The sequence below is a fragment of the Astyanax mexicanus genome, chromosome 16 (assembly GCF_023375975.1).
Source record: "Astyanax mexicanus isolate ESR-SI-001 chromosome 16, AstMex3_surface, whole genome shotgun sequence".
Lineage (NCBI taxonomy): Eukaryota > Metazoa > Chordata > Actinopteri > Characiformes > Acestrorhamphidae > Astyanax > Astyanax mexicanus.
In genome coordinates, this window is record NC_064423.1 from 34,293,075 (window position 1) to 34,319,694 (window position 26,620).

The following is a 26,620-nucleotide window of genomic DNA, read 5'->3' on the forward strand; positions in this document are numbered from 1 at the left end:
CACATTTTTAATTATCGGTTATCTTCGACGAATGCCAATCACCAAATAAAATACTGGAAATTTCAACATAGAATTTATTTAACACCACTAAGATGATTTCATACGCATTTAACCCAATCCACAATTTGTAATATATGCTCCTCAGGGAAGCTCAGTTTTGTGATGAAGTAGTTCAAAATCTTTGGTATCAGATTTGATCAGATTATATTGCATATCAAAGCTGTATTAGACCATAAATGTTCCATGCTCTGCATTTATTCTTCTACTCTTCTTTTGAATGATTTTTCCCCATTTGCCATTTCAAAGCATCAAAAAGAGACTCTTACATTGTGCTTTAACAGCGGCAAAAGGTGCTTGTAAATCATTAGAATCCTCCACATCATATCTCATGACATAAGTGGGCTTGACATCATTTCAATGAAGCTGTCAGTTGCATGCGTGCATGGCGCCAAATCAAGAACTAGTTTGCCTTATACTATATTACCAAAACTAATAAAACAATTTAACAGTTCATTAATAAAAGAAAATACATATACTTTTGCATTTGCATTGTCATTTTGGAGGATAAAATAAATTAAAAAAAAAAACTTACATTTATACTGATAGAAGCTGAATAAGCTTAGCTGTGGAGGTAGGCTTTTGTACACAGACATGCCAAATGTCATGGGACATGGGGCTAGCATCATAACTTTTGTTATGTCCCACTGAAGCTAAAGAACACTGCATGCACTCATCTGTGCAACCCGTGTCTTCAAGGAGTGTGCACTCAGGACAGGTAGGGCCACTGGTTGCAGGATCTTATCAATACATTATAAATGTTGGCTTGTCAAAGAGCCTTTAATGAAGGCCGAATTTGACTTGACACTGCCTGCATAAAATTTCACCCCACACCATGAAATTAGGCCTTCTGGACATGTGATGCATGAAAGCAAATGCAAAAATAAATCATTCAGTAATTTACATAGACCTTAGAGTATTGTGTTTTAGACAACAATTAAGGAACCTACAGTATTTTACACACGATAAGGCCCACCAGATTATAAGGCGAACTATCAATAAACATTTATTTTCTGGTCTATTTTCGTGACACTAGAAAGGAACAGGGGTTACACCATGTTTTCCTTCCCCTGTAAAGCTGAGCTAAGTAACCAAAACTGTAATTCTTAAAAAAAACATTTTATTTTAAGGTAAAAAAAAGCACTAGATGTTAATCTACTCTTATACAATGTTTATTTGGGTGAGTAAAATGCTTCTGGTAAGCTAGGGCAATATTAGCGAGCAGTTTGTCCCACGTAGCTAGTTTTAACAGACTAAACACACAGGCTACAGTCTGATAAACTTATCTCTGAACCCTGAAAGAGCTAGCACTTAGCACATTTGGTGGCTAATGCTAATACTGCTCCAGCAGTGCTAGCCAGGGTTAGTAGCAGGCTACAGGCTGATAATACTCACCTCTGAATGGCGAAAGTGCTAGCGGGTAATGCTAAGATGGCTCCAGTCTTTGGGCTGGAGAACTAAACTGAAAAAATTTATACATAAGAGGCTCTGGATTGAAAGGTGCACTGGTGATTTTTGGGAAAATTAAAGGATTTTAGGTGCGCCTTATAGTACAAAAATTTTTAAAAAGTTCCTGCAGGATGCTTTCCAGGCCTGTATGACCTGTTCAGCCCAAATCTGCCCGACAGGAAAACCATAGACGTGAGTCTAGTCACCCCTCACTATTACCGGACTCATGACTGTTCTCTGTTAGTGTGTGAACTTGTGAGTTTTGGTGCTTTTTGACGTAATACACTTTACCGCACACCTTCTTACTCAGGACCCCTCCCTCTCTCCCACCCTCCCTCTGACCCAATAGCACCTGCACCCATCCCAAACAGCCAGAAGTGATGTAATGCTGCACCGGATGGTCAGATCTGTCGAGTGTGACCCCCTTTCCTCCCTCGCTCGTTCTCTGCCTTCCTTCAGGGCATGAGAGGAGATGCCGCTGGGACAGGAACAGGAAGTCCATTGTTCTGGGGGCTTTTGGTGCAGCTCCCACTTCACACGCCCCGGTCGCACCATCCTGGTAACCGTAGTGTTGATGTAAGCGTGTCGGCATTAGCCGTGATAAGAATCATGCTGGTCATTCATCTTCATCAGTCTGCCTTTAGAGCTTCAGTGAGCAGTAGTCAGCAGTTTGGAGCGAACTTTAGGTAAAAAAAAAAAAAGTAAAAAAGAAGCCAAAATGATTCAATATAACCAAAGTTTTTCAACTTTCAGCTTTATTTCTAAGAGTTTAAAAAAAGTTTTTGTTGGATGTGATATACAATGCCTTTTGACTACAGGGTTTTAGTGCAGATGCATTGTGAATAAAGTTCTTTTTTTTTTTCCCCATTTTCTCCCCAATCTACATGGCCAATTACCCAACCCACTCACTAGGACTCCCCCCATCACTAGTAATGCCCCAACACATCAGGAGGGTGAAGACTAACACATGCCTCCTCCGATACATGTGAAGTCAGACACTGCTTCTTTTCGAGCAGCATCGCAGCGCACTTTGAGGAAAGAGCAGCGACTCGGTTCCGATACATCAGCTCACAGACGCCCTGTGCTGTGGACATCACCCTAGGAGTGATGTGGGGAGAGAACGCCATCTACCCACCCGGAGGGAGCAGAGCCAATTTTGCTCCCTCTGAGCGCCGGCAGCTTGATGGCAAAGCTGCATGAGCGGGGATTTTTTGAGTCATTTTGAGGAATAAAAGCATAATAGTTGGAGAATAAAGTATATTTTAGGAGTAAAGTCACAATACTATGAACATAAAGGAAAAGGAAAATTTGCCAAAGGAATAAAGCGAAATCCTCTGGTTAAAATGAAGAATGCTGAGGATTTGTTACAGTTTCACTCATAAAAAGATCATTCTTACAACTCATGGATATTAGAACGATGACATACGATGGCTTACTGAAAACTGTGTTTATTACATTTGAATATTTTTTATGGGGGGCACCATTGTTACAAGCTATTGCAATGTCCCTCACTGATATAACATGAGAATATTCTACAAAAGATTTATTAATAAATATATTCTATTCTTTTTGTTTAACAGTGGCCATAAAAAAAAATCTGTTGTACTTAACAAAAGTATTAACTCCCTTTAAATTAGTCACAATCACATCTGGCATTTAGACTGCAGCCATAACAACACAACATGATGCCTACCACCCCCATGCTTCACTGATGGATTACATTTTTTTAATTTGTTTTGTTATTATTTTTACGTTTTGGTCAACAGAAATCACTTACAGTTGGTGAGGGGAGGGGAGGTCTAGGAGGACTCATCTGGCCACAAATCCTTTTTCCAGTTTTTAGATTAGCTTAGTTAAGTGACCAATGGCATTTAATGATTTACAGGTATTGTCTAGTTTTAAGCCAACTGTGTCCTCATTAAGGCATTAAAATTTGATCTTAAACTACAGTGGAAACATCAACAGATCAGGTGTTGTATTTCAGGAAATTTACTTTTTCTTTCTTTTTAAAATGTGGACTTTTTTTACACACAAATATTAAAGTGTGGTTTATTTAGACTTATATGTGTTGTATATATTTCAGGTAGGGACTTAAAACAACTTACAATAATAAATAAAAAGAGACCGTTTTTGGTTTCTGGATATTTTAAGAATGTTTTATCTAACGTTTTTAAGCGTCCTGGAAATCTCACTTCAGTTACAGTGTTTTTAGTTTTAGTTTTGTGAATGTTTCTTTTAATGTTGTGTAAAAACATTGAAATAACATTATGAGGACACCATTATTACATCATATGTTTTTAGTGTCAGTAATGAGGCTAAGGCTTAGTTCACACACAAAGTTAACACATTGCAACAACAATGATAAAACAGTATATAATGCTGCCATAAAAGTACAGCACTGTAAATAATTCAGAGATTAGAGAATGTGGCTTACAATAACAGAGATCCCACCTTTTACTTTAGTTCAGGGAATCTCTCATTTTAATTTATTGCAAATTAAATATCACTTCAGTATCAGTGTTTTAATTTTTAGTTTTGGGAATGTTTCTTTTAATGTTTTTATAATGTAAGTGTTGGACATTGTGTGAAAAACATTGTAACAACATTGTAACAACATTGTAACAACATTGTAACAACATTGTAATGACATTTTAACAACATTGTAATAACATTGTAATAACATTGTGAGGAAATCATTGTTACATCACATGTTTTAAGAACGTTTCTGGAACATTATATCTGTAACAGTTTTAAAAATGTTGTTAAACATTGTTATAGTCTTCTCTGTTAGCGGATTGATTTTTCTCAAAAGCGATACAGGGTTATTACATGGTTATTCACTGGAAGGGCTCATTTAGAACATTTTGAAATGTTTTCTGATGTTTTGTAGGCAATCTCTTCTCCCTTTTGTTGATTTTCTCTGAATTCTGTAGAGCTGAATTCAATGGATGACTGATCTAAGAACTACAGTAGCTGTGCTGTACTGAGTGTGAAGTCATGTGCAGCCATGTTTCCTAATGAAGGCTCAGTCCAGTCCAGCCTGCAGGGCAGTGAGGCCTATCCAAAAAACAGCTTTACTGTCTCTGTGCTGATCTCCTCCTCAGTCTTGTACTTTAGATGATCTACAGTACTTTGAATGAATGATGCCAGTGTCTGTGCTGTAGTGCATTAAACCGTTATTCCATGCAGTCGTTAGTCAGAGTGCTCAATTTCCTCTCACTTCTGTTAGGATGTGCTCGAGTTTATCACTGAATTTCCTCTGCGGTCGTGTTCCTGCTGGTGGGCCATTTTAGCTTCATCGCTGAGGGATTTTCCCTCTTGGCAGCCGTATGTAAACACAGGCACTACTTGATGCATCGTGGGGAGAAGGACAAAGGGCATATCGTCATTCTCGTGACTGTGGTCATGCATGACTACGTCAAGAACCACTGTCCTACCATGTAAGCTTTTCTTCATAGTGACTGCACCAGGTTGTGCACCGTAAAAGAACTGAAATTAGCACTGTTTAAATTATAATGCTACAGAGTCAGCTACGAGGCTAAGGCTTAGTTCACAAGTTTACACATTAGAGGAGGGCAATATGGCACTAAAATAATATCACGATATGTCATGGTATTTTCGCGATAAATACAAGAATTTTATCATCAGATTTGTAACAGAAGTCAGTGATCCAGAATGTCAAGATACTAATAATAATCCAAATCCAAATCCAAATATATATCTCCATATATCCAGGATTAAAGTAAAACAGATGATACTGGACAGATATAATCTCTAGTCTCTAGTAGATATATAATGGGAAATGAGAACAGTGTGATTTTCTTCTTTTGCTAAAAACAGGAAAAAAAAAAGTAGTGCTCTGATGTGATAATTAGAGGTGGGTGGTCTGGCACGATATGTCAGGGTATAATATTGTTCACGTTATTCAAAAAATGTTGGGATATTATTGTGTACGATATGATAACAGAGATCCCACATTTCACAGAAGTTCAGGGAGTTTCACACTTATCAATACAATGTTTATATAGAATCAAAAATAAATAAATAAATAAATAAACAAGGAAGGAAGACACAAACATATAGGGTCCTGTTTTAGAGATTGATAGCGCATCGGTGACTTACGCATTACACAACTGGATTTAGGGCATGTCGGTGTGTCTTTGGTATTTGGTACCAAAAAAAAAAAACACACACCTTGCACGGCTTGAAAAGACATGTACTAATTTCTTCTAAGTAATCATGGGTGTGTTTTGGGCGTAATGTGAAATAAACCAATCAGTGTGCTAGTTGTTATTCCCTTTAGGAGGTAAGTGTACTCTGACTTTGACTTTGTGTTTGTATCTTAACAAAGCTTTGGCGTGTCTTAGCAGAGGCTACTGTGTACACGCGCTAATAGAATTGGGCGACTGACTGTTGACTGTTGTCAGGGTTTTAATCAGTCAGTGGCGCACCTATTTATTTTCTACCACCAATTTAGAAACTTGCCAGATATTTACCTAAACACAGCTTACTTCAAGACCACCACACCTATCGGCGTACATATATTTCTAAACTCCGACTCTGGTTATTTCATAGACGCAAGGCTTGAAAATAGACTGTTGATGGGGTGTAATATAGCAACGAATATTACTGCATAAAGCCTGTTGGGATGAGTTTAAACAGGGTTTTCTAGTTAACATTATCATTACCATTGCTAACATTAGTTTAACTAGTTGGTTATGTTATGAGAAGCATCTGTACTCTATCTAGTCCATTACAATTGTGTTATTATATAGTAAGCACAGATTTTTATACAAATATTTATTTATTAGATTAGCTAGACAAACAGTGAACAAATATGTATAATGCTACCTCCCAGAAATATATGTTTGCAGGGTGAAATGTCTGTAATAATACTATATCAGGAGGCCTCTGGTGTTTCCCATATCTAGAAGCTTTCATATCTGTTCTACAGCTGCCCACAGGAGTGAGTAGCCTAAGGTTTCCTATAATTCTCTATATTGTTCTACACAACGGTCAGTCAGGCTAACTGCACTGCTGGAGCTGGAGTGAAGGACAACAAGACGTATTGTGGTTCGGGTGACGGCCTCAACCAACTCGGAGGCTGTGACTCTAATGAATTCCATTAATTCTACCGACTCTCTCTCTCTCTCTCTCTGTCTCATAGTTTCTCTCTCTCAGTCTTTCATACTAGCTGCACGATGAGGGGGAAATATACAGTGTTAATATATTCTCAGCTGCTGTCCCATATATTTTAATGTGCTGCAATATATTTCAGCAGTTAGTCTGTTGCCTGACTGGGACACACAAATAGCCCAAGTCACACATGAGCCCATACAAACCTACCCATAAACCCTGAGCTGTCCCCGAAATCTTAATCCATCACTAGAACAGTAAATAACCACGAGGAACATTCAGGACCTTCTTAGTCCTGCCTGTAATTTTAGTTCATAGTCTAAGTCAGGGGTGTCCAAACCTTTTTTGTTGGGGGCCAGAAGGAGAAATATATTTGAAGTCACGGGCCACAGACTCTGTAATACAACAAATAATGAAATATACCACTTTAAATAATACTTTTTCCTGATTACTTTCATTTACACACCATTTTACTTGACTTACTATCTTTGACAGTGTTGTGTAAACTAAGATTTTTCAAATTATGGCAACTTTTAGACTCTTTGGCCTGTTTTTCTGCACTAAAACTGCGCACCCTCTCCGCTTTTAGACTCTTTGGCCCATTTCTGACACCTAGCATTCAAACTTTCAATCTCACATTATAAAAACCTGCTTAACAGCGGGCCAACTTTCATTCTATTTCTGAAATACCTCGCGGGCCGCTCCAAAAAAGGAAATGGGCCGCAAACGACCCGCGGGCCGTAGTTTGGACACCCCTGGTCTAAATGCTTCATGCAGTTCTTGTTCTAAAATTTTTGTTTTCCATCTATAGAAACATGGTAATGTTAGAATATATGTAATAAAGTGATTCAGATGCAATGCTTCTTAAGGTAACCTACAAGTAAGTATGCAGGTGTGACGCCAGGTAGAGAGGAGTGACGCGAGCCGAGTTAAAAATACAGAAAGGTTTATTAGCAGGAAGGCTAACAGGTTCTGCTAACAGAATAACCAAGTAAACAATGATCTCACCGATAACCAGAGACGTAGTCAAAAATACAGTCCGACTTCGAAACCGAGAAACAGTCCAACCATACAACAAATCCAATAAGGGCAAAACAAAAGACATAAACCGATAATCCGAAAACAGGGTCGTAACGAGAAGGCAAAAACAGTAATCAGGAAAACGCTTAGTACGCAACATAAGTCGGCAATACCTCGCGGTGTTTGTTTACAAATGGATGCCTTAAATACAGGATCTAGATAAGAATGAACCGGAAGTAATTTAGTACACAGGTGAATCAGAGCGTCGGAGCATAACGTGATTGGGTGAAGGTGAAGGGTTATTATTGATGTCATAATCAGGGGAATTCTGGGAAATAGAGTCCGGTAGTGTGGAAGGAGAACCAGGCTGCGTAACAGCAGGATCTACAGATCCAGCTGCAACATATATCTGGGGACAATACAAAGGAAGATGGCAGGACACAATGTGTAACCTGTATTAGTACTAGTGACTCCTTTTGTATAGTTGGTTTTAATTTATTCATTTTAATACCCTTAATTTCAGACGTAACAATGAATAAGCAGATACAGTGTATGTAGGATGTTCCCATGCCTTGTATATGGTACTTAGATATCAGTTTATAATACAGCTCTGGAAAAAAATAGAGACCACTTAAAAATTGAAAACCTCCGGAATATAATCAAGAGGAAGATGGATGATCACAAGCCATCAAACCAAGATGAATTGCTTGATTTTTGATTTTCTCACCAGGAGTGGCATAAAGTTATCGAAAAGCAGTGTGTAAGACTGGTGGAGGAGAACATGATGCCAAGATGCATGAAAACTATGATTAAAAACCAGGGTTATTCCACCAAATATTGATTTCTGAACTCTTAAAACTTTATGAATATTGACTTTTTTTCTTTGCATTATTTGATGTCTGAAAGCTCTGCATCTTTTTTGTTATTTCAGTCAGTTCTCTTTTTTTTTTTGCAAATAAAGGCTAAATGATTATATGTTTATTTGGGAGAAATTTTGCCTGTATATATACCCTTAAATAGCAAAATCAGATAAACTGATTCAGAAACTGAAGTGGTCTCTTACTTTTTTCCAGAGCTGTATGTCCAAATCCTACATTGCAAGTGTGCATATATGGCCACATATGAGATATCCACTTAGGACCACAGTGATTTTGTTAAGTTGAAGGCTATTTGTTGACTGACTGAACCTTAACCAACCATGCTATTCTATGCTAGTGATTTGTCAAATAGGCCTGATAAACTACAGTTAAAGAGTAAAAACGCAGCACACATGCCTAGAAGCTACAATGTAGGATTACACAGCCACAACCTGACGCTTACATTACTCTAGAGACGGCTCACACTGTGCTTGCACGGAAAGCACCAGGACAGTGTCAGTGTGACACAGAAACAAAAGCCAGGGCTATACAGCTGACGCGTTGCTCAGCACGGCTCTGTGTAGCTTGGCATCTTTGACCCGATTCAGAAAAGCCTCTCTTTAAAAGTTAAACATGAGGTCACATGCAGAGACAGGGCCGATTGTGTGCCATCGGCTGGAGGAGTTAATTAAATTTCCCTGCAGTCTCTGAGGGGAACAGGGTTTGACAGCTTCAGGCGGATTTGCTTTCTGGTTGGGGCATAAATGAAGCAAAACCTAAACCGCAGACTATATTAACGAGTGCAGAAAGAGGGTATGGTGACCTCTCTGTGAACTGAACCCTGTTCCTAACCAGCATCCATTATCTACAGGCTCTGCACTCCTCCGCAGGCCAGCCTCAAACCCACTCTCAGCACTAATGGCTGACCTCATCTGTATGTGGCCAAACATGGCAGAGACTGACCACTTCCGCACTGAATACTACATGTCGAGTCTAAGTTGCGTCATCTGAATCTAGGCCTGATTTTGTTCTAAATGCTTGGTTTACATTCAGGCCGAGCACCAATTTTGCCAACATGCTCTTTGTAGAGTATAATACGACAGTTTTTTCGAGCATCCAAGACTCTGGTTGCTGAATATAATATGACAATTGGCCCAAGATGCATGTACCAACACCCTGGTTGCCAAATATGAAATTACATTTGGCCCGAGTCGCTTATGTGCCATCACCACGGTTGCCAAGTATAAGAAGGGTATTGGTCTGAGCTGCTTGTGCAAACAAAGTTTGCCAAGAAAAACACAACAATTGTAAGCTGCTGTGCTGTGAGAAAAACACACCAATCGGCCCGTGCTACTTGTGCTAACACCCCGGTTGCCGAGAATAATACAGCAATTGGCCCGTGCTACTTGTGCTAACACCCCGGTTGCCGAGAATAATACACCAATCGGCCCGTGCTACTTGTGCTAACACCCCGGTTGCCGAGAATAATACACCAATCGGCCGGTGCTACTTGTGCTAACACCCCGGTTGCTGAGAATAATACACCAATCGGCCGGTGCTACTTGTGCTAACACCCCGGTTGCCGAGAATAATACAGCAATTGGCCCGTGCTACTTGTGCTAACACCTCGGTTGCTGTAAATAATACACCAATCAGCCCGTGCTACCTGTGCTAACACCCCGGTTGCTGTGAATAATACACCAATCGGCCCGTGCCACGTGTGCTAACGCCCTGGTTGCCGAGAATAATACAGCAATCGGCCCGTGCTACTTGTGCTAACACCCCGGTTGCTGAGAATAATACAGCAACCGGCCCGTGCCACGTGTGCTAATGCCCTGGTTGCCAAGAATAATACAGCAATCGGCCCGTGCCACTTGTGCTAACATTCTGGTTGCTGAGAATAATATGCTAATCGGCCTGTGCCACTTGTGCTAACACCTCGGCTAATGAGAATAATACGCCAAGCGGCCCGTGCCACTTGTGCTAAAACCCTGGTTGCAGAGAATAATACAGCAATTGGCCTGTGCCACTTGTGCTAACAAAGGGTGCCGAGAATAATACAGCAATCGGCCCATGCCACTTGTGCTGACACACCGGTTGCAGAGAATAATATGCCAGTTGGCCCGTGCTACTTGTGCTAACACCTCGGCTGATGAGAATAATACAGCAATCGGCCTGTGCTACTTGTGCTGACACACCGGTTGCCAAGTGCAAACCACATTCGGCCCAATTCAGAGTTCCAACCCGTGCTGACACACAGTACATCAGCCGAGCTTGTGCCGATTCTTCCTGCTATCTGGGTGGCCAATTGCTGGGCACTCCCTCTCATTTAAAATGTTAGTCAGGGGTGGGTGATATGACACGATATTTCAGGGTATAATATTGTTCACGATACTCAAAAAATTTTGGCGATATCACGTACGTGGCACACTCCTAGTGCTGATGATACTGCATTACCTGATGCGGGTCACCAAACAGTTCTGAGGAAAGTGCTGGATCCCCATCTCTGATACACCAGCCAACAGACACCTGTGCTGGAAAAAATGAGTGGCGATGACACCTTGTACCCAGCCATAGAGAGCACATCCAGTTGGGCTCTCTCAGACTCTGGCTGCTGATGGCAAGCGACATGACCCGGAATTCAAACTATAGGGGATTCTCAACTCATAGTGGCCACTCAGAGCTCCTTCTTGGACATCAAATCTAATAGTGTATTGGCATGTGAAACAAGAACTAATTAAGAGTGTCTATTGGACTGTTTGGAAGCATTTGCTTTCAATGTGTATGTGATGGTGTGAGAATGTGATACAAACATTCTTTACTAGAAACAGACTCATCCTGGGGTGATTTTATTGCCATCTGGATGTGAAGGTTTTTATCACAGAGGAGTTGTTTAATTTTGTAAAATTTTTATTACAGAAATCCCCCTGATAAACGGATCCAGTACCGTATGTGGATGTTGACTGAGCGTTACTGGCACAGATGTGCTTCGACTAGGGCCGGCTCCTCCACTCGTTTGCTTTAATAATGCTCTGGGCTCCACGGCCCTGGCGTTCTGTTCCTATTAGCGGGCAGCGAGCCCAGCTGTTTCTGCTGCGCTCTGAGCGCCAGCTTCAGAACCACATGTTCGGAAAGAGCGAGACTGGCGAAACACACTTCCGAAATTCTGGAAAACTAATACCAGTCATCATACTGGGTAATGATGATGATGGCCGTGATGACGATAATAGGCCGTTACGCGGACGAGGTCAGGACCGTGTAATTTACCGTTTCTTGTCTTTAACCACCTACATTGACCGTTAGTGTGTATGGTTTAACGTACAAATGTGTGTGTGTGTGTGTGTGTGTGTGTTATTTTACCGTTTACTGATTCAGCATTTATTAGCAGTATTAACACCTTGGATCTTGGTCTCCAGTTGCGAAGTCAATACTGACGCAAGCTCCTTTTTCACCAGAACTAAAATACTGCAATTTGTACTCTTGGGATTGTTCTTAACAAAGCCTGACGCCGCATACAGACACACACAGACACACACAGACACACACACAACAGATCTCGGATGTGATTGCACTGCTGACTTGGAAACAGACTCCTCAGAGATACAGTAGATAGCCAATTGGGGCCTATATGGTGCCCAAATCCCTGCAGGCATGTTCAAGGCAGCACTATGACAAAGATGATGATGTCAACAACCAATGGTAGGTTTTGGTCTGGATTAAAATTGGTGCATTTTATAGAACACACACACAATAAATGTTCTGTTACTCTGAGTCTTGGTTCCTTCCAAGGTTTCTTCCTCTTAAAGGGAGTTTTTCCTTGCCACAAAAATTGGCATCTCTGTGGTGCTACTCATAAGAGGCGTGGACCTGTTTTTCTCTGTAAAGCTGTTTTGTGACAACTTTTGTTGTAAAAAGCGCCAAAAAAATTAAATTGAATTAAATTGAATTGACTAAATGTCATGTTATTACATATCACACAAAAAAACTTGCTATCTCCAAAAAAGGCAATTTTACAGAATTAAAAAAACATAACACTACTATTGGCTCACTCTCTTTTCACCTTTGTCTATCTATGTATCATTGTAATAACCTTTGTCTATCTATGTATCATTGTAATAACACAACAATAGATTGATCGATAGATTGATAGATCAATCGATAGATACTTTATTGGGCCCAGAGGGAAATTCTGGACATCCGATAGCAGCAGGTATACACAGTACACAGAAGTTACAAAAAAATGATAAGATATGATACAGATAAAAGAATTATATTTAGTATAAAGTATAAAAAAGTACAAAAGTAGAGTCTTTTTTAGTGTGTGTTTAGCATTGCAAGTTACTAACATTGTAATAACACAGTAATACCACTAAAGTCATAACAGGATAATTAGAGAATAGTAGTAACATGTTAATAACATCATTATCATTAGCAAATCACCATAGTATGGTGAATGGTAATGGTAGCATTGTAACAACACTAACAATATGATAAAACCATTTATATATTAACATTTATAACAGGGTAATTACACTGTAATACAGATCATAGTTAAAGCATTGTAGTAATATAATAGTAATATCATTTTTATTTTCCTAAACATAGGTTTTCCATCAAAACAAAAAGAAAATCCAGCACAAACAAAAACAGAGCTCTAAAATGAGCCGATCCCAAATCCCTAAAAAACTGCCATGACTCAATACAGAGCCTGTAAAACACAGCTGATGCAACGCTGATGTTTGAAAGTGAGAAATGGGCAATGCCAACCTGCCAACCTGCCAACCTCGTGGGCACATGCAACTAATGACTACAGAACTGCAAGTATGCCAGATTACATATCCACACCCTACCCACAAACATATTCAGTCCTAGCAACTATTGAACTACTACATATACATGTTCCATATTAGGTTAGAGATGGATGGTTGCAGTGGAGACGAGCTAGCGGGCGCAGTTCAGGTGAGGAGATGATTTCCCCATGACAACATGGCAGAAAAAAGAACGAACGAAAATATGTAATTCTTTCAATAATTGGGAAAAACAGTTTTTAGAACTGTAAAAGATTCCTGCGTGTCTCATTTGCGGGGAAACCGTGGAGAAACATTTCAGGACGTGTCACACAAGCTACCATGCTAACTACCCACCGGGCAGGGCACTACAAGAGGAAAAAGCCCGCGAGTTAAAGGCAGCTCTGTGCAAACAACAGTCTTTTTTCACGAGACTGGTGAAACACTCCCGAAAAGCAACTGAATAATCTTAATCCGGATGGTTTTTGATGATTTCTCCACAAAAGAAAATCTTTTGACACTATTACACCTAAAGACAACTAGGGGAAAAGTTGGTATCAGTAAAACATATGAAGGGAAATGAAGCTCTGAGTTGCTAAGCAATAGCCTCAAAATCTTAAATGATCTAGAGATGATCTGCAAAGAGGAGTGGACCAAAATTCTTCCTGACATGCGCGCAAACCTTATTTACAACTACAAAAAATAAGCCTGACTGCTGTGCTTCCCAACAAGGGTTTGGACACCAAGTATTAAGTCTTATTTGCCAGAGCAAAAGGCAAATAAATTTATATCATTTATACAATGTGATATACTAGATTTCATTTTTGATATTCAATCTCAATCTTTGTCAGCGAGCAAACTTACAAAATCCATTCATTCATCCACCCATCCATCCATCACAAAAATGGGAAATACATATCTTATAGAAAATGTTTTAAAGCAGTGATGTCCAAACTACGGCCCGCGGGCCATTTGCGGGCCCGCGAGGTATTTTAGAAATAGAATGAAAGTTGGCCCGCTGTTAAGCAGGTTTTTATAATGTGAGATTCAAAGTTTGAGTGCTAGGTGTCAGAAACGGGCCAAAAAGTCTAAAAGCGGAGAGAGTGCGCATTTCTAGCGCAGAAAAACGGGCCAAAGAGTCTAAAAGCGGAGAGAGTGCACATTTCTAGCGCAGAAAAATGGGGCAAAGAGTCTAAAAGCGGAGAGGGTGCGCAATTCTAGCACAGAAAAACTGGCCAAAGAGTCTAGAAGCGGAGAAAGTGTGCATTTCTAGCGCAGAAAAACTGGCCAAAGAGTCTAGAAGCGGAGAAAGTGTGCATTTCTAGCGCAGAAAAACGGGGCAAAGAGTCTAAAAGCGGAGAGGGTGCGCAATTCTAGCGCAGAAAAACGAGCCAAAGAGTCTAAAAGCGGAGAGGGTGCACATTTCTAGCGCAGAAAAACGGGGCAAAGAGTCTAAAAGCGGAGAGGGTGCGCAATTCTACCGCAGAAAAATGGGGCAAAGAGTCTAAAAGCGGAGAGAGTGCGCATTTCTAGCACAGAAAAACGGGCCAAAGAGTCTAGAAGCGGAGAGTGTGCGCATTTCTAGTGCAGAAAAACGGGGCAAAGAGTCTAAAAGCGGAGAGGGTGCGCATTTCTAGCGCAGAAAAACGGGGCCAAAGAATCTAAAAGCGGAGAGGGTGCGCATTTCTAGCACAGAAAAACGGGCCAAAGAGTCTAGAAGCGGAGAGTGTGCGCATTTCTAGTGCAGAAAAACGGGGCAAAGAGTCTAAAAGTTGCCATAATTAAGGAGTTTTATATTAAGAGACATCATGAAATTAAACATCAATTTGAAAAATCTTAGTTTACACAACACTGTCAAAGATAAAGATACTAAGTCAAGTAAAATGGTGTGCAAATGAAATAATCAGGAAAAAGTATTATTTAAAGTGGTATATTTCATTATTTGTTTTATTATAGAGTCTGTGGCCCCTGACTTCAAATATATTTCTCCATCTGGCCCCCAACAAACAAAGTTTGGACACCCCTGTTTTAAAGTATCATAAAATTAGTGAAAAGTTGGGACACCGTTAGCTAACTAATGTGTGTGACGTTAACCCCAGTGCAGAAACACACCATAACTGCACCCCAGTTGCTAAGAAATATATATTTGTGGTCAGAGCTTTGTAAATCCAACAACAACTTATCATCTCCATATTATGGTGTCATCATTTGCCTGCTCGTTGCCCTCCTCTGAGGTCACTCGCTGGTTCCAGGTCTCTTAACTTTACAACCTTGCTAAATATTGTCAGAAGGCTCTGGGCTGCTATGTGGTTTTGATGATATCATCTTTGTGCGCCCTCCACCCACATGCTAACCACTGCAGGTCCTGCAGCGGAGACTGCGCAGAGCTGCAGCCTATATGAAGAGAGAGAACAGCTGAATGATCTAAGCTCTGCTGGGTTTTTCCCCCTTCACAATACATTACACCCCGACAGCACACGTGTGTGTGTTTAGACTGCATGCATGAGCATACAGAATGTGTGATCGGTTATAAAATATGGATTTTCCACTGGGCCAGTGTGTGTGTGTGTGTGTGTGTGTGTGTGTGTGTTCATGTGTGTATAGTCTGAGTTGGGCCCTGGTGTGGGTTTGCAGAGCATCATCATCATCATCATCATTACAGTCATAATTAATGTAGAAGTGTGACTGTCTCATGTCATATATATAAATCATAACTTTAGCTTTATACAGCTGTGTGTTCCATATATAACACATGGGCAGCTCTGTGCAGACTCAAATTAATGCACAGCTATATCTAAATATATTATACAATTCATATTTTATATCATAGTTTATTTTCTTCTCCTTCATTACCCCCATTTCCCCCAACTCAAACACATCCATAGTGATCTGGAATAGTGCAGTTGTTTTCTAAAAGTAGAGACCAAAACACTCTTACAATAATACAGCAAAATATGTCAGTGAATTTTAGTTTTTTACGCATTTTAAACCAATTCAACTCTACATTTTCATAAAACCTGATATCACAATTAGCAGCCCTCCCAAAGATCAGCTAAAAGAACATGTGTATGACATCTTTGAACTAACCTACAGAAACTTTAGCAACCACCTACCAAGCCATTTCGTTTCAAGACATATCAACTGTGTTGTCATAGCAACCACCTAACAACACCTTTGCAACCACCTGTCAAGCCATTTAATTTCAACCACATATCAAGCCATATCAACTGCGTTACCTTAGCACTAACCTATAAACACCTTAGCAACCATCTATCAAGTCACTTCTTTTCAAGACATATTAACTGTGTTACCATAGCAACCACCCAACAACATTTTAGCAACTACCTACTAAGCCATATAATTTTAAAAATTTTATATTTCGATTGACCTATCAACTGGGTTACCATAGCAACCACCTAATACCAGCAATGTCTGCAGGTCCTAAACATGCTTTTTAAGTACTGAGAATATAGATGGGTAGAGTGTGCATTTTTTTTTTGGCATATGGAAGCAGATTAATTAATTTCCCTATTTAATGTATATGTGTTAAAGAATGATGATAGAAAATCAATTAAGGAGACACTGACTGAGACATTGATCATTCGACCAAATAGTAGTTACACTACCTGGCCAAAAAAGTCAGACACTCAAATATTTGGTTGAACCGCCATTAGCTTTGATTGCAGCACACATTCACAGTGGCAGTGTTTGAATAAGCTTCTGCAATGTCACAAGATTTATTTCAATACAGTTTTTGTATAAATTTTCACCAAGATCTTGCAGCAGCATTGATGATGGTCGAGTCTGACCACTGCACAAAGCAGCTCTTCTCCATCCAGCACATCCCAAAGATTCTCAATGAGGTTAAGGTCTGGACTCTGTGGTGAACTCTCTCTCAATACATGTGTGAAAATGATGATCTCATGCTTCCTGAATCCTGAACTCTTTCACAACTCCAGCCCCATGAATCCTGATATTGTCATCTTGGAATATGCCCATGATCATCAGGGAAGAAAAAATCCATTGATGGAATAACCTGGTCTATATTCAGTATATTCAGGTAGTCAGCTGACCTCTGCAACTTCAGCATCAACCTCACATCATTTACTTACTTAAATCCTAACTCTGATATATTATTTAGCTAATAGTCACTCATTATTGTTCATCCTACCATTTGCCACATTTGCTATGAAGGGATAACAAGGGTGTGATGGATCATGGAAAAGTCGTTGAAAATGATCACAGCTCAGTTATCATAAGTTACCAAAGTAAATATAATTTAAAACAACTTATTTCCTCATTTCTCATCAAGTTAAATGAGTTTTTCCAATGTTATACAAATCTAACATCTAAATGCTTGGAAAGAATGTGTTTGTGGGCTGTGATTGGTTGTTTAGCCTGTGAGTCAAACAGCCTCTTTATGTAAAAGTAGGCAGATCTTGGCCACGCTAAGTGATGAAAAGCATCAGACTCTCTGACAGAATGCAGAAGAAGTCTGGCTTATGGACTTGGTCTGCTTCCACACTTTGATCAGGAAACTAATGGATTTGGAATGAAGGCCTTAATTGTAGAATAAAGGTAGGAGTGGACAAACGGGAAAGATCTCAGACAAATGGACTGGAATTAAATTTACATTTACATTTAGAAGACTGGCAGCAGAGGAACTTTCAGAGGTAGATTCTGGAGACAGTTTGAAGGTTCGATATTGAGTCTGACTCAGCTGATGATAGCAGAGAGTGTTTTGCACAGTTCTTAACTGCTTTAATGTCTTAAACTTGGGATTTTGCCATCAAAATTGAGATGTTCTTGCAGCTGTCTGATGGTGAATGTTTGTACTTTCCTTACTTCATACTATTACCAACTCCTTGTTGTTTCTACATCCATTATCATTTTTTTTCATCTACACTGATCACATAGGAGCGCTTTGTAGTTCTATACTTACAGACTGTAGTCTTGTATCTGTTTTTCTGTATAGTTTATTATTATGACTATCCTCATTTCACCCTGTTCTTCAGTAGTTAGGACACCACAGGATAGACCACCACAGAGCAGCTATTATTATTATTTGGGTGGTGGGTCATTTTTCTCAGCACTGCAGTGATTAGCACTGATTAGCATGGTGGTGGTGTATGAGCTGTTAAGCTGTCCATACACTACACAACTTTAAAAAGACTCTGAAAAGATTTAACAGACTAAAGTCTCACATCTAAAGACTCGTCTCAGACTTTTTTACTCACAGACTTTTCTCATCATGCTAGTGGTGGAGTTTACATACAATACATATTACATATTGAATTACAAATAATGTGTATATAAACACTGCAACTCACAACTTTTGTCCCCATTAACGGTTCATTTTTTCTGCCACACTGTTATTTTTATTTTTTTTAATAGAATATATTTTGTGTTCAACTCTGCCTATAAGCTTTCGATCTTTTCCCCCCTTTTTTGCTACAATCTTGTATAGCAAAGAATTACAGTTTTACTGCTCTACATTTGCCTTTGTTTTAGACAAAATGAATGCAATAAAGAACACTATTCTTGCAAAATGTGTATTTATTAGTGGTGTCAATCAATTAAAACATTTAATCGCATTTTTTTTTATTTAGACATAAATCATTATAGTGAATATTTAAAGGTAAATAAAAGAATGAATGTAAGAAATGTAAAATTAAATTATATGTATATTAGTGGTGTCAATTAAAATACTAGTATATACTTGTATGTTTGAGGGGAGATAAAAATCAAAACGCTGGGTGCTGGAATAAAGAATGCATGATAAAAAAAATATCAGAGGTGAGGAGAGAGAGAGCGAGAGAGAGCACGAGAGAGAGAGAGAGAGAGAGAGAGAGAGAGCGAGAGAGAGATCTAACCGGGTCTGAGCTGGAAGTCTGAACTGGAGCGTTACTGCTGGAAATCATATGAGCGCGTCGTTTAATCATTCAGCCAGAAAACTAATCTATGCGTTGGGTGGGGGCGGGGCAGATTACAGCAGAAGTAGGTGTCAAACTTGGTGCCTTAATTAACTTGCGATAAAAAATAGTAACGCGTCACTGATTACAAATTAACAGCGATTTTTAACGCTTTAACGTTGACAGCCCTAGTATTTATTAAACTTGTTTGTATCAAACATAACTCTGCACAATAAGACAAAGTAGCGCAAAATAAAATAACTTTAAATATAATGACTTTAAACTGCTGCCTGTGTTTAAAATACTCTACATCTTAAATTAAGAACCATATAAGACCTAATTACTGCAAAATGTGTTCTGTTTTAAATCGTTTGTAAACAGTCACATGAAACACATTTGTGTGGCTTTCCGAAGCTCTTCTCCTATTGGTTGTTGACATTGTTCACGTCACTATTAGCATGAGTCGAGTCTTAAGACTTAAGAAGGCGATAATATTAAACACAATTGATTTTATTGGAGCGCAAGACGCGAATCCGACTGACTAAAACTTTCAACCGTAACCACCTTACACTAAAAGATCGAGATGATGCGACTGCAACTGCAGCAGTGCTGCTGGAGTTTTTAAACACTGTGTTTAATCACTCACTGTCCTTCACTCTCTATTACACACTCCTACCAACAGCTGAAACCCCTTGTAGATAAGTTACAGTCATGCACACAAACACCATGTCCTCAGTGGCTCTGAAGATCCATTCCTGTCTCTCTCGTGAATAAATATGTTTGGTTTACCAGCAGCTATCACAATCCACTCTTTACCGGCGCCATCACAACAGCTCGATTACACACAAACACACACACCACAGCGGTGGAAACCTGTTAGTTTTAAACTTTTGGCCTCAGTGGTAAAGTCCTACGAGGTTTTCTGCTTTTCCACAGTTTTGGTAAACAAGACAAACAGAAAGAGCCTATTAAGACACACCTCCATTAAAACATTCAGCTTCCAGTAATACAAACCTCATTTCCTTGCAGATAAATGTATAAAATAATTATAAATGTGATGGGAGTGCTCTACTGCTTCATTGATTTTGAATCTTTTGTAGAAAGATTGGAAATTGTAGGTGTAATATTAAACGGTTTTGATTTTATAACCAGGCCCTTCTGCATTGTCCATTAGTATTATCCATTATCAGCCATTAAGCAGATATATCTGAGATTAGATAAAATAATCCACTTGCATAAAGAAGGAAAAAAGTTAGGGAAAACAAACAAAAGACTTATGCAAAAGTTTGTGCGTACCTCTGTGCATTCTTTCATGTTAAAAGGCACAGGACAAAACAAGCGTAAGCTTGTTATATATATATATATATATATATATAATCTCTGGAATATAATCAAGAGGACGATGGATGATCACAAGCCATCAAACCAAACTGAACTGCTTGAATTTTTGCACCAGAAGTGGCGTAAAGTTATCCAAAAGCAGTGTGTAAGACTGGTGGAGGGGAACATGCCAAGCATGAAAACTGTGATTTAAAAACCCATCAAATATTGATTTCTGAATTTTTTAAACTTTATATTATGAACTTGTTTTCTTTGCATTATTTGGGGTCTGAAAGCTCTGCGTTTTTTGTTATTTCAGCCATTTCTCATTTTCTGCTAATAAATGCTCTGAATGACAATATTTTTATTTGGAAGAGATTTGGGAGAAATGTTGTCCGTAGTTTATAGAATAAAAGAAAAATGTTTATTTTACTCAAACATAAACCTAAAAATACCAAATCAGTTAAATTGATTCAGAAACTGAAGTGGTCTAAAATTTTTTCCAGAGCTGTATATATTATAAATATTATTATTATTATTATACACCACCAGTGAGAATAATACTGACCCACCACCCACATAATAATATCTGCTCTGTGTTTTTTCTCCTGTGGGATCCTGAGTATTAAAGAACAGGGTGAAAGGAGGATAGTAGAACCACACAATACTACTAATTTATAGGTAGAGGTCATAAGAAGGACAGCGGGTGCAGAAACAAGGAAACAAGCTGTGTATGACTGTGTATAACAGTATTGTACAAATATCAAAAAAGCTGAGTAACCACATCAGTTAATACAACCAGTGATTCAGTTCAGTAGCAGCTGTATAACCGGAGGGTCAGCCGGGTCAGCACTATCACAGACGGATGAGTCCTTCCCTGCCCCGCCCCTAAACCTCCCCAGGCCCTGTGTGTCAGATAACACGACGGATCAGCCCGAGAAAGCCCAAACATGCTCCTCAGGGCACGCAACAGAGCTGAGTTCCCATTTTACTACAACCGTGATGGATTCCTGCCATTAAGCATGTAGCGTTTGATGTCAACACCTGCTGATGATTCTTCCAGGAAAAAGAAAAAAAAAATTAACAGGCCTTTGAAAGATGAAAAGAGCAAAAACAGCACATGGTGTCTGTCTGTGGTCCAAAACAGAGGTGCACACTCAGCTACAGTGGAAACAGAAACAGGAGTGTATGAATGGTGTGTATTAATAGCTAACATGTTTCGTCACGCACATCTTGTTTACTGATCTCAGGAGCTTGTGCACAGATCAGTGTGTTGTTTCAGAATGGGGTCAGAGCAAGGGCATCCGTATAAACAGACATAATAAGTGTTATAATATTTCACCTGAACTCAGAGCATCACTTCACTGAAGTTCACAAGTTCATAAGTAAGCCAAAAGGGATATAATACATTCAGATAAAAACACAGTAAATATAGGAGTGAATTAACAAGAAAAACAGGCATGGCTGAATAGAATGGAAAAAGCCATTATAAACGTAGCATCCCATACATTTTCAAATAGGGACAGGTCTGGCAGTGTGGCTCGCCATGGCACAGTATCGGTTTCTTCAAGATGACAGCAGTATGTGGACGAGCATTGTCCTGTTGGCATAGTTCACTAGAGTGTGCGCTCAGAAAAGGTAGGGCCACTGTGTTTCTGTAATGAAGACGATCTTCTATCATATAAAATTGCACCCCGCACCATGACACCAGGGATTCTGGTTGTGCGACATGTGACAACAAATCGTTGATCACAGATTTGTTGGTCATCTCTTCGCTAAAGCATGCGTCATAACTGTAGACGACAAGATATATATGTTACACACAGAGTGATCTATTTTAAGCGTCCATTTCTTTTATTGTTGATGATTATTGCTTACAGCTAATGAAAACCGAAAAGTCAGTATCTCAGAAAATTTGAATATTATATAAGACCAATTGGTACTTTTGTCAGTGTGGGCAGTGTGCCAAGTCCTGTTGGAAAATGAAATCCGCATCTCTATAAAGGTTGTCAGCAGAGGGAAGCATGAAGTGCTGTAAGATTTTGGAGGAAAACAAAACTGCACTGACTTTGGACTTGATAAAACACAGTGGATCAACACCAGCAGATGACATGTCTCTCCAAACCATCACTGATTGTAGAAACTTCACACTAGACCTCAAGCAACCTTACCAGTCTCCAGTAAAAAATGAATATCTCTTTTAATCCGCTGTAACACAGATTCCCTGTAACGTACCCGTATATAATGTATATGGACGGAAAGCTTAAAGTCTCGTCTGATCAAATATGTGTCCGCCGACTCTGTAAAGGAGGGGGCTTTTAAAGAAACAGTGCACAATCTTCTTTAGGAGTACTGCAAAATAAGTTATAAAATAAGTATAGTTTTTATTCTTATAAAGTTTCCAGTCCTTTGGAGAAAGAAAATACCATTCCAAGTTTAAATCTCTATAATATTCATAATAACCAATGAAAGGGAGCAGTTTATCATTTTACATGGTGATTCTAAACACTTTAAAGCAAAATACAGAGCTGCAAAAACACTTCATCCATATAAATATTTCATTTTATGGATCTGAAAATAAAAAAAAATAAAATAGAAAATCTGAAAAGTGGCTAAAATGTCCTTATTTTTACCATATTTTGACCATTACATGTTCAATTAAATAATTTTAAGTGTTTTCAATTAATTTTGTAAAGGCTTCTAAGTAATTTTAATTCATACAATTTATGAATTTAATTTTCAATTGATCTGATTTAAATTTGAATGAAACATGTGAAGGGTGTTCTGTTAACTTACCAACATATACTTGAACTTATATGCAATAAAAAGGCATTGTAAGAGCTAGCTGCTGTTTCATTTAATTAAACTCCTCCTCCATGGAAAAAGCGGGCCGGATTTGGGCATAAAACTCCCGGGCTGAAAAAGGGGCCCACTTCGGCCCTGTCAAGGTGTGGTGAGTGTGGTGCTTACAGCAAAGTATTGATGCTAAAGGAGCAGCAGTGATGCAAACAGAATGGTGGTGATGCTAATGGAACAGTGACAGTGCTAATTGCTAGCCAGTGATGCTAACAGACAGTGGTCCTACCAACATGGCAGGGGTGCACCTGCAATGACCAATGCACATTATTTATGCTGGGTGTGACCAGTGGCCACAAACACACATTAAACACCACAACGTCAGTCAAACTAACTATAATGGTATCTTGCCAGTCAGTCAGTAAGTAAATCAACAAGTGATAAAGCCCCTTCTAGGCTGACCAGGCATACATTTGGTCATGTGCGTGCAAATGTGGAAAATATGTGTACTAGCTCTAGTAGAAGCAGAAGGTTCACAAGTTCACCCTGACACTAAACAGAGACAGGGGTAAGCAGAGAGATGCAACCTGAAAGTGCCGCCATTTCACAGCCCTTGAAACTCCAGCAGATGTACGGTACAGAACTGACCCAGCTGGATGAGCCCAAAGCTCAGGCTGTGTGGCCCCAGAGAACACAAACACAGTTAAACCCACAGCCACCTCTAGGCTATCTGGGGTCAGACCTGACTTGTCGGTGACACGGTGCAGAGCTCTGCTGAGGAACATTACTCTGATACAGGCCATTCACCATCGATCTTCTTTTAATAGAAACAGATGATCTGAATTTATCTGTGGTCTTCCTGAACACGGTGAGAGCACTTTAACAGCCATTCCTTTCAGATGTCTGAGTTCTTCTGGATGAAGAAAATGAAATGATATATTTTTCTCAACCTGAAAGAGCACAGAAATGCTTTCAGGAGTTTAAATATGGGACTTACTTTAAAATCCAGACTCAAGAACAGAAATGGCAGATTAGACAACATTCCATAATAAAAAACATTCCTGGAACAAGATTCTTCACAGATGAAACCAAGATAAACTTGAGTTTTTAGAGGTGAAGGAAGGTCAAACATCGTATTAAAGCATCTAGTAGAGGGTCTTACCTCTCTGACCAATCGCCAGCTTTTCTGTTCTATATCAAATAGTTAAAACTCATCAAGATTCAAATATTTCATTGTGCAGTTTTGTCTTTTTTAGTCTTTTGATAATGAACTATTACCTTAGTGGACATATATATAATATGAGTTATGAGGTGTTATCTTGTAATTGTGGTTGAACACTGGCCAGCACGCTCATGGCAAGACAACATGGTGTAATTTTATTTTGAGTGGTTGTTTTTAAATGAAATAAACAAACAATAATCAGATTTTCATTAATGTTAGTGATCCAGCAGCATCTAAACATTCAGTTGGTTATTAAGATACTTTTACTGAAGACTGACGACTACATTCAGTTGTTTTTACCTTATTTAGAGTGTCTAATTTCACACATATAAATGTTCACCTAACAAAAACACAGTCACTTAACAGGTATGATGTAAAATTCTCCAATCAAATTGCTGTAGACCATTTGGATTGAGATTAAAGCATAGGGTCAGGGTCATAGTAATGAATAAGTTCTTGGCTATAATTACATTTTGGACTGTAATAGTTAGGAATTCTTTTCCATAGTTACCTAAAAACATTGGTAAATCCAACCACACAGAACCCCAGACAGAGCATGGGTCCAAATTACAAAAAAATACCAATCAAAATAAGTTGAAAGTGTTCAAGATCCCTTAAAAATAAAAATCAGCACCAGTTTTATGTATAAAAAAAACTTTGATATCCAACAAAAAGCAATGCAAAGAATAAATATCTCCAAAAAATACCCCCCAACAATTGAGGGCCCAACAAAATAATATAATAATAAAAAAAACATTGGTCTCACCCAGTTTAATGAAGAGTCCACAGCTCCACAAATAGTCCAGACAAATAAACAAGAGTGAGAAAAAATAATCTTGAATGATATATTCATTGGAGATTGAAAGCATTGGTGCTTTTTCCCAACCTTGGCAATCCTTCCCCAAACAAAATGGCAGTCACCACCACTTCCTGTTACAAATTATTATTTTCTTTTCAAAATAAAAGTCCTCCATTAGGTAAAAGCTGGGATAAAAGAAAACTTGATAAATGATTTGTGTATATCAGGCTAAAATGAACAGTTATATTAGTTGTAGTTGACCCAGGATTAGTTAGTTAGTGTTTTATATTAACCATTATAAAATGTTTTTAACCATCATTTTATGGTACATGGCAAAAGTCATGGAACACAATATTATTCATGTTTTAGAAATATTAAAATTTTTAAAGTTTTAAGTACAGTATATATATATACTATATATTTAATGTTATGTCTGCTTCACAATGGCTTTCTTTGAATCTCTTCACTGATGCTGAAGCACAGATCCTCCCATACAACCATAGAATATCAAGGATCCTACTAAAGCTTACTAAGGCTTTTGTTATTTTTTGGCATTGCAGTACTCCGGTTGCGTAATGCTTGGACACACGGATCGGCCTCACCTAAACTGTGCATGAGAAGAGTGCATTAGCAGGCTGGATGAAAATAAACAGGCCTATAAAATGGGCCGGAGACGTGAAGCCGAGGGGGGCGGAGGGATGTTTGCTGGGGAATAGGCGTCTCAGCTCTCAGCGGTGTGTGTCTGTCTGTGGATATCTGTTGTAGGAAGAGGTGTTTTGCATGTATTTATCTGCATTCCTGAGTGGCGCAAACAATGTACTCCATGCCAGCGGGCAGAGGGAGGGCACTGAAGGGCAGTGAAGACTGTGCTAAAGATGACACCATGCTGACCCACAGGAATGTCATATATCTTGTCTCTCAGACTGGGAAGTAAAGTGCTGTGCACTGGGAGGGTACAAACCCATTTGCTAAAATGTGGGCAGGAAACAAGTGATAAAAGTAGCACAAAAAAAAAAAAAGTAGAGCAAAAATGATAAAAAAAGGAGATTGATCAAGATGGATGTGTCCCTCAGTTTCTCACACTCACCATCAGTGTGTAGTCATTCCCCCCAGGCTACATTAGGTAAACTTGTACAGTAGATCATATATTATGATTAATTATCTGGCCTCTGTGTTGTAAGCTGTAAGAACAAGCATCATTTTCTGAGCTGTAGTAAATCTGTGTTGGCGGTCATCTCAATACTGTTTACTCTATAACTCTATAT

At 39.0% G+C, this 26,620-nt stretch overlaps 1 long non-coding RNA gene across 1 annotated transcript in view; it reads right to left on the bottom strand.

Annotated features, from left to right (window-relative positions):
* LOC125782319 (uncharacterized) overlaps nt 1-25,441 on the bottom strand; it is a 49,539-nt gene extending 24,098 nt beyond the window's left edge. Inside the window, exon 1 of the long non-coding RNA XR_007424938.1 lies at nt 25,323-25,441. This is a non-coding gene — a long non-coding RNA (uncharacterized LOC125782319). The remainder of the gene's footprint in view (nt 1-25,322) is intronic.
* Between the last annotated feature and the right edge of the window lie 1,179 nt (nt 25,442-26,620).